This window comes from Hyla sarda, chromosome 1 (assembly GCF_029499605.1).
Source record: "Hyla sarda isolate aHylSar1 chromosome 1, aHylSar1.hap1, whole genome shotgun sequence".
Classification (NCBI taxonomy): Eukaryota; Metazoa; Chordata; class Amphibia; order Anura; family Hylidae; genus Hyla; species Hyla sarda.
The window spans coordinates 346960116-346972738 of record NC_079189.1 but is presented as its reverse complement, the minus strand read 5'-3'; positions in this window follow the sequence as shown (position 1 = coordinate 346972738).

Sequence of the window (12623 nt, the reverse complement as noted above, 5' to 3'; positions counted from 1 at the left end):
CCGGATCTACTGTCACGATCCCGGCTGGTAGGAGGTGGATCCTCTGTGCCAGAGAGGGATTGGCGTGGACCGTGCTAGTGGACCGGTTCTAAGTCACTACTGGTTTTCACCAGAGCCCGCCGCAAAGCGGGATGGTCTTGCTGCGGCGGTAGTGACCAGGTCGTATCCACTAGCAACGGCTCAACCTCTCTGGCTGCTGAAGATAGGCGCAGTACAAGGGAGTAGACAAAGGCAAGGTCGGACGTAGCAGAAGGTCGGGGCAGGCAGCAAGGATCGTAGTCAGGGGCAACGGCAGGAGGTCTGGAACACAGGCTAGGAACAAACAAGGGAACGCTTTCACTAGGCACAAGGGCAACAAGATCCGGCAAGGGAGTGCAGGGGAAGTGAGGTATAAGTAGGGAGTGCACAGGTGGAAACTAATCAAGGTAATTGGGAAGATTGGACCAGGCACCATCATTGGTGCACTGGCCCTTTAAATCGCAGAGACCCGGCGCGCGCGCGCCCTAGGGAGCGGGGCCGCGCGCGCCGGGACAGGACCGACGGAGAGCGAGTCAGGTACGGGAGCCGGGGTGCGCATCGCGAGCGGGCGCCACCCGCATCGCGAATCGCATCCCGGCTGGAGGCGGTACCGCAGCGCACCCGGTCAGTGGATCTGACCGGGGCGCTGCAGCAACGAGGATGAGGCGAGCGCTCCGGGGAGGAACGGGGACCCGGAGCGCTCGGCGTAACACAGCTGCTGTATGCTCCAGAGGAAGTTATTTTCTTTTTCAATTTCCTTTCTGTCTGATCACAGTGCTCTCTGCTGACACCACTGTCCATTTTAGGAACTATCCAGAGTAAGAGCAAGTCTTCATAGCAAATCTATCCTTCTCTGAACAGTTCCTCACATGGACATTGGTGTCAGCAGAGAGCACTGTGCTCAGACAGAAAATAAATTCAAAAAGAAAATAACTTCCTGCGCATACAGCAGCTGATAAGTACTGGAAGGGGGAGGCCGGATGAAGCGCAATCAGCACAAAACTTAGCCGGCAGTCGTCTCTGAGCGCCCTGCAGCGGATCTGGTACTGGAGCATCCGTGAGAGCCGAGACAGTCGAGTCGACCTACAGCAGCTTAGCGGTGAGTGCTGTTACCATTTTTTCTTTGTACAGAGTATTTGATAATTACTGTGAGTTTTCTGGTTCCCAGCACCTCTGGACTCGCAGGCACAGGACCATGACCTCCTACAGTGACATATCTGAGAATCCTGTATAACTTAGTATATGCCTAGGTTTTACATCCCAACAGTGCCACTCTTATCTTTACAGTAGTTTTGAGTGTGTATGTAAATCAATATGCATAAAGAGATTAACACAGAATAAAATCTGATGCATAAAATCAGCATAGACATTATGCGTAAACATACTCTAGGGATGAACTCATTTAAACTCAGAGACAAAGATCCAGCCATGCCTCCTGAGATTGCATAGAATTATGTGTCGGAGCTGCTGAGACAACACCACATTGAAAATAATAAAGAACTACACAACTTCCTGTCAAGGGTAATTCAAGCAAAAATATATAAAATAGTAAAGAAATTGGGACTCAAGGTCAATGAATATTGGATAAAATGTTTTTATTAGGTAAATGATATACAAAAGATATGTAACAAAAATCCTGGTCTGTGACCTACAGAGCCCTTGTAGGTCAACCATACCACAGATAGTGTAATATATAATAAAAACAATGGATATGTGAATCATTAATAAAATGGATATAGTTAATAAAACAACATAACGAATATAAAAAAAAAATTGGTGAAAAGTGACCACAAATAAAAGTGAGTAGCCTGGATAGGTAAAGGCAAATAAAGTTAAAAAATAAAATTAAAATTAAAATGAATTTAGAAGTGATGCTGTTCCGACAGTGTTAGATAACTGTAGTAGATTTATTGTAATCCTGCTTCATTGCCATAGGAGCCAGGATTGACACACGCACCAGCGAGAGGTCACCACATTCTTATTTTGATATCGATACAAACTATCACAAGCCGGATACATCTGACATAACTAGCGCTGTCATCCTATACACTTAAAGGGAAAGTATAACTTTTACCTGGAATACAATATATCTATTACAGTTATCTAACACTGTCAGAACAGCATTACTTTGAATACTTTTTTCTTCTTCTTTATTTTACTTTATTTGCCTTTACCTATCCAGGCTACTCACTTTTAATTGTGATCCCTTTTCACCAATTTTTTTTTATATTTGTTATGTTGTTTTAGTAACTATATCTATTATATTAATGATTCACATATCCATTGTTTTTATTATATATTACACTATATGTGGTATGGTTGACCTACAAGGGCCCTATAGGTCACAGATCACTATTTTTTATATATCTATTGTATATCATACCTTTTATCCAATATTCATTGACCTTGAGCCCCAATTTCTTTACTATTGTATTTATTGTCTGACAACGTGGGGTGTTATTTGGGCAGCTCAGGTCATAGGTTGCTAGTTTGATAAGAGCCTCTCCAATCCTTTTGCTTTACCCAAAAATATATAAAAGCCAGTAGAATTTGTGACAAGACTGTATTAAGTTACACGTCTTGGGAGTAATATTTCTATTTTAATATAATTTTCTGATATTGGGAAAACCTCTTTAAACCTACTGTAAAGCATTGATGTGGTTCCTGTATACTTTAGGATGCTATATTATGAATGCAAAATCATAAATGACCAACCTTATCCCATGGTCCAGACCTTGTTTCTAGATGGTGATGCAATCTTCCATTATTGCAGTACTCCCATCCACACTGCTCAGTGCATTTGATCTTGGTTCAGTATGCATAAAAATGAAGATAAACATCTACCCTTGTCAGCTCACCCTAGACATGAGTGGAGGGGCAAGACATCACGACCATGGCCTTCCGAAATTGGTGTTCTTAACAGAAATGTTCAGAACACTGATGTGCGAGCGCCTTTAACTATTTAACCTGTGTGGGGCATCAATTAAGGATAAGATTAGTTAATTCCCTCTGCCTTCAAGAAATTAGCATCTGTATTAGTTGAAAAGTGGAACAAAATGGACATAAATATTTGTGATTTATGTCTGCTCATTCCTCGATGTATTTTAGTTTTATTTTGAGAAAAGGGAGGGGGGCCCTAGTCCTTATTACTAATAAAAAAAAAAAAATATATGAGATTTGTAGTTTATGTTTTACTGGACATTTTGTCCAAACCATGGATGCATTAGTAATAATATTTCATATTTGTTCCTCAATAGCCTAGACAGTGTCATAGAAAATGCAGAGTGACACCAACAGTATTAGGACACTTGAGAAAGAAAACCAAAATGTGGCCCAAAATGTTGAAATTAATCAATACAAAACCTACAACTTTACAAAAAATGTAGCACACATGTATATTATGACTCCAAACAACAACCTACTCGGGGGTTATCAAGCGCATAACACTAGGACTATATTAGCTTCCCTTTTCCAACCAACTTTCTATAAATGCTAGAGGAAGAATAATGCCAACCAAATGTACTGTCTAGTTTCTCATATAACATAGTGCAATACTTTTCACAAACACATATTTTAATTTTGCATTTGGTTTTCTTTTTTACCCAGATGCTCTCACATAAAGAATGTGTTCTATTTGTCACTTACCACTTGGAAAAGAGAGAGACAAAGATAAATTAGATAGACAAACAGGCAGACAGACATAGGTAAATAGATATATAGATAGATATGAGATAGATAGTTATATAGATAGATATGAGATAGATAGATAGATAGATAGATATGAGATAGATATGAGATAGATACATATGAGATAGAAAGATAGATAGATAGATAGATATGATAGATAGATAGATAGATATGATAGATATGAGATAGATTAGATAGATAGATAGATAGATAGATAGGTAGATAGATAGATATGAGATAGATAGATATGAGATAGATAGATAGATAGATATGAGATAGATAGTTATATAGATAGATAGATAGGTAGATAGATAGATATGAGATAGATAGATATGAGATAGATAGATAGATAGATAGATATGAGATAGATAGTTATATAGATACCCTTAAACACTTTTTTTCATTCTACTTCCTTTTGTCTTTACACTATTCACATGTGGATGCGTCTTCGATGCGTTCTCCCTGTTGCTCGGTGGGACGCGTTGGAAACTCATCCACATTTGTTTTATTACAACACTAATTCATTATCGGTATCACTGATAAATAATTTTTTACCAATTTTTTACTAATTTTTACTAGTTTATGTAGCTATGTCCTTATTCACACTGTGCTGCGGTTTTCATGCTGTCACGATTCGGCTTCCAGGTAGTGGATCCTCTGTGTCAGCGAGGGATTGGCGTGGACCGTGCTAGTGGACCGGTTCTAAGAGGCTACTGGTTTTCACCAGAGCCCGCCGCAAAGCGGGATGGTCTTGCTGCGGCAGTAGCAACCAGGTCGTATCCACTAGCAACGGCTCTACCTCGCTGACTACTGAGAAGGCGTGGGACAGAAGGACTAGGCAGAGGCAAGGTCAGACGTAGCAGAAGGTCGGGGGCAGGCGGCAAGGTTCGTAGTCAGGATGGGTAGCAGAAGTTCAGGTACACAGGCTTTGGACACACTAAACGCTTTCACTGGCACAAGGCAACAAGATCCGGCAAGGGAGTGCATGGGAGGAGGTCAGATAAAGGCAGGGAGCAGATGGAAGCCAATTAAGCTAATTGGGCCAGGCACCAATCATTGGTGCACTGGCCCTTTAAGTCTCAGAGAGCTGGCGCGCGCGCGCCCTAGAGAGCGGAGCCGCGCGCGCCAGCACATGACAGCAGGGGACCGGGACGGGTAAGTGACCTGGGATGCGATTCGCGAGCGGGCGCGTCCCGCTGTGCGAATCGCATCCCCAACGGCCATGACAGTGCAGCGCTCCCGGTCAGCGGGACTGACCGGGGCGCTGCAGGGAGAAAGACGCCGTGAGCGCTCCGGGGAGGAGCGGGGACCCGGAGCGCTAGGCGTAACAGTACCCCCCCCCCCTTAGGTCTCCCCTTCTCTTTGTCCGGTAACTGCCTCCCCTGGGATGAGGACACCGGGAAAGAATGGAGGGTTTCCTCAACGGCAGGCAGTACAGCAGGAGTGGGGATGGGGAGGGAGGGCAGAGGGCGAGGCCTGGCACGGGGCAGTGTGACACCAGGACGGGGGCCATGGGGAGGCACAGAGGCTTGCCTGACGGGACTGGGAGGGGGGGAGAGGCACTTCCTGTGGCAGGCAGAGTCCCAGTTCCTGATCTCCCCGGTGGTCCAATCAATGGTGGGGGAATGAAGCCGGAGCCAAGGCAGACCGAGGAGGACCTCAGAGGTACAGTTGGGGAGAATGAAGAACTCAATCCTCTCAAGGTGGGGTCCAATAGACATGAGGAGGGGCTCTGTGCGGTAACGCACGGTGCAGTCCAATCTGGCTCCGTTGACCGCGGAAATGTAGAGCGGCTTGACGAGACGGGTCACCGGGATGCTGAATTTATTAACAAACGACTCCAAAATAAAATTTCCAGAGGCACCGGAGTCCAAGCAGGCCACGGCTGAGAGGGAGGAGTTGGCTGAAGAAGAAATCCGCACGGGTACCGTGAGACGTGGAGGAGCAGACTTGGAACCAAGAGACGCCACACCCACGTGAGCTGGGTGCGTGCGTGCGTTTCCCAGGCGTGGAGGACGGATAGGGCAATCCACCAAGAAATGCTCGGTACTGGCACAGTAAAGACAGAGATTTTCTTCTCTACGGCGATTCCTCTCTTCCTGGGTCAGGCGAGACCGATCCACTTGCATGGCCTCCTCGGCGGGAGGCCCAGGCGAAGACTGCAAAGGATGCTGTGGGAGAGGTGCCCAGAGATCTAAGTCTTTTTCCTGGCGGAGCTCTTGGTGTCGCTCAGAAAAACGCATGTCAATGCGGGTAGCCAAATGGATGAGTTCTTGGAGGTTGGCAGGAATCTCTCGTGCGGCCAGCACATCCTTGATGCGACTGGATAGGCCTTTTTTAAAGGTCGCGCAGAGAGCCTCATTATTCCAGGATAGTTCAGAAGCAAAAGTACGGAATTGTATGGCGTACTCGCCAACGGAAGAATTACCCTGGACCAGGTTCAACAGGGCAGTCTCGGCACCTCAGCGGGATCCATGGCCGGATCTACTGTCACGATTCGGCTTCCAGGTAGTGGATCCTCTGTGTCAGCGAGGGATTGGCGTGGACCGTGCTAGTGGACCGGTTCTAAGAGGCTACTGGTTTTCACCAGAGCCCGCCGCAAAGCGGGATGGTCTTGCTGCGGCAGTAGCAACCAGGTCGTATCCACTAGCAACGGCTCTACCTCGCTGACTGCTGAGAAGGCGTGGGACAGAAGGACTAGGCAGAGGCAAGGTCAGACGTAGCAGAAGGTCGGGGGCAGGCGGCAAGGTTCGTAGTCAGGATGGGTAGCAGAAGTTCAGGTACACAGGCTTTGGACACACTAAACGCTTTCACTGGCACAAGGCAACAAGATCCGGCAAGGGAGTGCATGGGAGGAGGTCAGATAAAGGCAGGGAGCAGATGGAAGCCAATTAAGCTAATTGGGCCAGGCACCAATCATTGGTGCACTGGCCCATTAAGTCTCAGAGAGCTGGCGCGCGCGCGCCCTAGAGAGCGGAGCCGCGCGCGCCAGCACATGACAGCAGGGGACCGGGACGGGTAAGTGACCTGGGATGCGATTCGCGAGCGGGCGCGTCCCGCTGTGCGAATCGCATCCCCAACGGCCATGACAGTGCAGCGCTCCCGGTCAGCGGGACTGACCGGGGCGCTGCAGGGAGAAAGACGCCGTGAGCGCTCCGGGGAGGAGCGGGGACCCGGAGCGCTAGGCGTAACACATGCGTTCTCCACGAGTGTTGGAGAACGCGCATAAAACCCTAGTAATTTACATACTGACATTAGAGAGAGCTCTATACATTGTAGCTATATTTTCGATCTTTGAAATGATCACCTACAGAACTTTTTATGACTATTCACCAATATTCCGCACGATATGCAGCAGTATATGCGCATGCGCCGAACCGGCTGGCTGGAGCCGGCGAAGCCCTTGTGACTCGTGTGATCAGGTGATGATCACGTGACTGCTGGCTACCGATGCGAAAGTGAGGAACGCCGACATGGCGTCTATGGGCACACAGAAGTATGTGGATCTGTCTCAAGGTAGATTTCATGTTTTTAATTTATTTTTAATTCACTGCCGATATGGCGCACCTGTGGATTCCAGTTTAGGGAACCCAATATACACTTATTTTATGTAGATTTTGTTAAATGTATATTTATGCTATGACTGTATTGGTTTGTAATTCATGCACTTTATATTTTGTATACACCTAAACTTTATGATTGTATGTTTGATCATTTTTATGATATTGTTTACAATTGATTGTTTTTTAATTACACACCTGATATAATGTGGATGTTGTAACCTGTGTACCATGCTTGAAAAAGATGGTGGGATGCTGTTGAAATGTCGCATCTGATATGGGTTAATAAATCCCAATTTTTGCACTTTACTACTGGGTGTGATGCTGTATCTTTCTGCATCTTGGATTATTTGAGCCATCTGCGATTGGGACTGCTATCCTTGCTTGCACCCCAAGATTTTGCCAGAATACGTGGCTGTGCTGCCTACTCTCTACATAGTTATATAGATAGATATGAGATAGATAGATATGAGATAGATATGAGAGAGATACATATGAGATAGATAGATATGATAGATAGATATGATAGATATGAGATATATATGATAGATAGATAGATAGATATGAGATAGATAGATAGATAGATATGAGATAGATAGATATGAGATAGATATGGTATAGATGGATAGATAGATAGATAGATAGATATGAGATAGATAAATATGAGATAGATAGATAGATAGATATGAGATAGATAGATATATATGAGATAGATGCGAGATATATATGAGATAGATAGATAGATGCATAGATAGCTAGATATAAAAAAAAACAGGAGAATACAGCAGCACACTGCTAGCACAAAGATACATATAAAACATGAAATGCTATACAGCTTTAGTGCAAAAAATGAAAAATGAAAAAGTAAGGTACTTAGCTCACAATTTGGCGGCCAAATAGTTTGGACCATCCCACCACAGTAAGGTGACCTCATTGGGACGGACCCTACACTGTGAATATGCCTCTGTGTAATCAGTTTAACAGGCATTGCAAGGTCTGAGACGTCCAGCACCTTATACACACCTAATAGAGGTGGTTGGGGTGCAGGAGCCAACTTGGAAGCAGCCACTCCCCCATATATATAACACAAACAAGGATAAGTTGGCCAGCACTACTGATACCAAAACTACTGCCTGGACCTGGCATACAGGTGCACGCTGCTAGGCTGAATATACATAAACAGGAGAATACAGCAGCACACTGCTAGCACAAAGATACAGATAAAACATTAAGTGCTATACAGCTATAGTGTAAAAAAAGGAAAAAGTGAGGTACTTAGTCAGGTCCATGCAGTAGTTTTGGTATCAGTAATGCTGGACAACTTATTGTTGTTTTTGTTTTAGATGGATAGATAGATAGACGCTCACAGTTGCAAGTAGTGTTTTTTGCTGTAATACTGCTGCAGTCTGGTGGTGTATAGCTGGATTACTCCTAATGAGTCAGCCATTAATACAGTGTGACACTCACTGACTTGTAAAAACAAATCTGTTAATACATTTCTGCTAGACTGTGTCTTCTGTCATAGTGTCTACTTTTCTACCTCCTTGGATGCCTCCATTTTCAGTAAAATAAGGTAGAAAGTGATAGCTTAATTTATATTATGTCACAATCTGTTCGTCTCTAAAGCAAGTGCTGTCAAATGCTTGATCTCAGCTGCTGAACTCAGAACAGATTGAAACTATAAATTGCAATATCTCTTAACACCACTTTTCTTCACAAATGCTACAGGACAATGACCATATAATAGTAAAATGGACATTGAATAAATATGTTTAAAACTATAAAACCAAAGAAAATCAGTCATTCAGAAAATGTTCAGCTTCTACATGTGTCAGCGAGTAATGACATAGAAACAATTGAGAAAGACTTGGCAAAATAACTGAACAATTCCGGGAGTAGACAGCTATTGTATTTTTTTTTCCCATTTTTGTCTTGTCGCATATGGTGTTTTTAACTTCTAAATTACTTCAGCCTTCATGTCTAATATGTATGGATCATTGCTCAGTAATGTAAATTTGCTGAAGTGGTGAGGTGTCAACTAAGCAAATAAAAAAACTAAAAAAATCTAACACTTACCGTATTTTTCGCCGTATAAGACACACTTTTTCTTCCCCATTACCGGGGGGAAAAAGTCAGTGCGTCTTATATGGCGAATACACACCTATCGCGGCGGTCCCTGCGGCCATCAACGGCCGGGACCCGCGGCTAATACAGGACATCACCAATCGCGGTGATGCCCTGTATTAACCCTTCAGATGTGGTGATCAAAGCTGACCGCCGCGTCTGAAGGGAAAGTGACACTAACCCGACTGAATAGCCGGGTTAGTGCTTACAGGACACCGGGAGGGACCGTACCTGCCTCCTCGGTGTCTTCTCCGTTCAGGGATCCCCTGTATGGCCAGCGCTCTCCTTCCTCGTCATCACGTACGTGCGTTGGCGTGCGCAACGACGTGATGGCGGCGACGGAGAGCGAGGATACCCGGCCGGCAACAGAGACGTTCCGGAGCGACGGGGACACGGCGACAGCGATGGAGCGACATCCAGGGCAGCGGTGACTGGAGCGGCAGGGACACGTGAGTATTACCTCCTATGCAGTGGTCTTCAATCTGCGGACCTCCATATGTTGCAAAACTACAACTCCCAGCTTGCCCGGACAGCCAACAGCTGTCCGGGCATGCTGGGAGTTGTAGTTTTGCAACATCTGCAGGTCTGCAGATTGAAGACCACTATTGGGTTCAAAATCTTTATTTTTTTAGATTTTGCACCTATAAATTGGGTGCGTCTTATACGCCGGTGCGTCCTATAGGGCGAAAAATACGGTACATGCTGAAACGTTAAGTTATGTTGGATAGTTTTGTATCCCTTTTTCTCTCACATTATGAGGCTTTATGTAGCCTGTGCCATGTACACAGAGCTTGTATGTACTCACACAAAGGCCTCATACATCTTGTGCCTCCATATGGTGCATTTTTACAGAGCCTAGATGAGATATTTAGATGAAACACCTAATACTCAAGTTTGTGTTTTTTCATTCTTCTTTTTGTCATGTTTAAAGGGGTACTCCACCCCTAGACATCTTATCCCCTATCCAAAGGATAGGGGATAAGATGTCTGAACATAAATGTTCAGAACACCAAGGTGTCGGCTCTGAGATTGTGGGGGTCACAGTGGCCGGACCCCCCACAATCAGACATCTTATCCCCTATCCTTTCATAAGAGATAAGATCTCTAGGGGTGGAGTAACCCTTTAAAGGGGGTTTCCAGGGAACATAACTGATGGTAATTAAAGTAAAAGGGATCTGTGCTGCAGTAACCCTGGGTCCAAATTGTTCATATCTAGGTTCTGCAGATATCCACAAGTTATCCACTGGGGTGCCATGTGTCACCCCCCCCCCTTCTATTAAGCTCTTGATGACCCCAAACTGGTTCCCATCCTATATTTTATTTTAAGTGCTCCCTTAGGCAGGTCTCAAGTCCTGCAGGAATGCGTGGGAACTGATATCTGCACTTTTTCCAGAGCAGGAACACTATTATGTTATATTAGCAGGAGTACTGCAGAACCAGTGTACCATTCCCACAATTTCTTTCCCAGGACTGGACCCCTGCATGATTATAATAACACTATCGGTGGCCGGTGGTGTACAAGAGCCGTAGACTCCTGGTACTACCATTCAGCATCCCCCCCCCCCAGAACGTATGCATTATGTAACTAATTATGTAATCATGCTGTCTGTATCTAGGTCTCAAGCCTTGCAAGCTGAAGTCAGATCAGCACCTAGTGAGAACAGGGGAAACTAACACATGGGACAGGATCAATATATGTATGTCATACATATTGGGGCAACTGTATGTAATTACTTTTTTTTGGGGGGGGGCACAGCTTATTAATTAATTAATTTATATATTTAGGCACACTATATCATTCATTCATGAGGCATGGTGTAAAATTAATTTATAGGGGCACTGTGTACAATTCATTTATTTATAGGGCACAATGTATAATTCATTTATTGTTAGGGCATAGTGTATTATTATGGATTTTAGGGGCACAGTGTGTTATAAATTTCAGAGATATGGTTTAAAAATAAGAATTATTGAGGTGGCACTGTTTCAGGAGCTACAGGCAGTTCAAAAACAAAATCGAAATCCTCAAAAACATGGAACATAAATATAATACACAGTGGCCCCTGCTGTAAAACAGTGTAGTGTGAACAGACTCCAAAACCTGTAGCTACCAAACAAGAGAAAAGGCAGTCGCTTGAAGCAAATATTATCTGAAAAACAGATAAGACATGATAAGATGCATAATAAATAATGAAAAATCAATACATCAAAAAAATGGCATCTCCGAGATCTCACAGAAAAGTCAGACACTCTTTGATATTGACTACAATATCAAAGACAAACAGATGAATGTACCTAGGTAAGCAAGAATCAAAAACTGTGAGGCCCAGGTTTGACACCCCAGCGCCATTTCTGTACAAAGACCTTCTTTAGGGAATAATGTGGCAATATTGTATTCAAACTTTACAGTGTGTGGCAATGTTAAATTCAGAGGACACAGGGTTTGGCAGGGTTATATTCAAAAGATACATTGTGTGGCAGGGTTATATTCAGGGGGCACATTGTCTTGGAGGGTTATATTAATCATTGTCTTTGTATAGAAGATTAGGATCTCTGCAGATAGTAGATAGAAGACATCTGCAGATAGAAGATGTTCCTCGAATAAGTCACCGTGGTCTGGACCAGAAGATATCACCTGTGAGTCATTGCTATTGTATCTTCTGCTTATGTCCCATTAGTGCTGTAGTTACGCCAAACCTGTTTCTTTCTTCAGACTGTAAATCTCCATTCTTCTAACACTAAATCATAGTTTTTTTTTTGTTCATAAAGCAGAATGTAAGATATTCAAAGCTCATTTAATGTCAATCTCATCATTCTCATAGTCTGTCTAGGAGTCATATGGTTTGAGATGTCTGATATGGAGAAGGTCTTGGGACCCAGTTTGAAAGATACTAAAATGTGTCTATTACAAAGTCCCAATATAGTGGATTTGGTAGATAAAGCAGATGTATGAATGTATAAATTGACATATCCTGTCTATACATGCTCCTTTTGAACTGTGCCTTATACTTATGACATTGGACACTTTGCAATTTGCTTGAAACATTGGATTTGTATACAATTAATTCACTCATCTCCAGAATATAATAATGGAGAAACACAGATATGGGTGCCCATTTTCATCATGCACAAAGATCCTGTGCTTCTCAGCAAATATATAAAACTAATGTATTGTTGTTCATTATGATCACAACACGCAAGCCCACTTGCCACGTCACGGCCACCTCTGTGTAA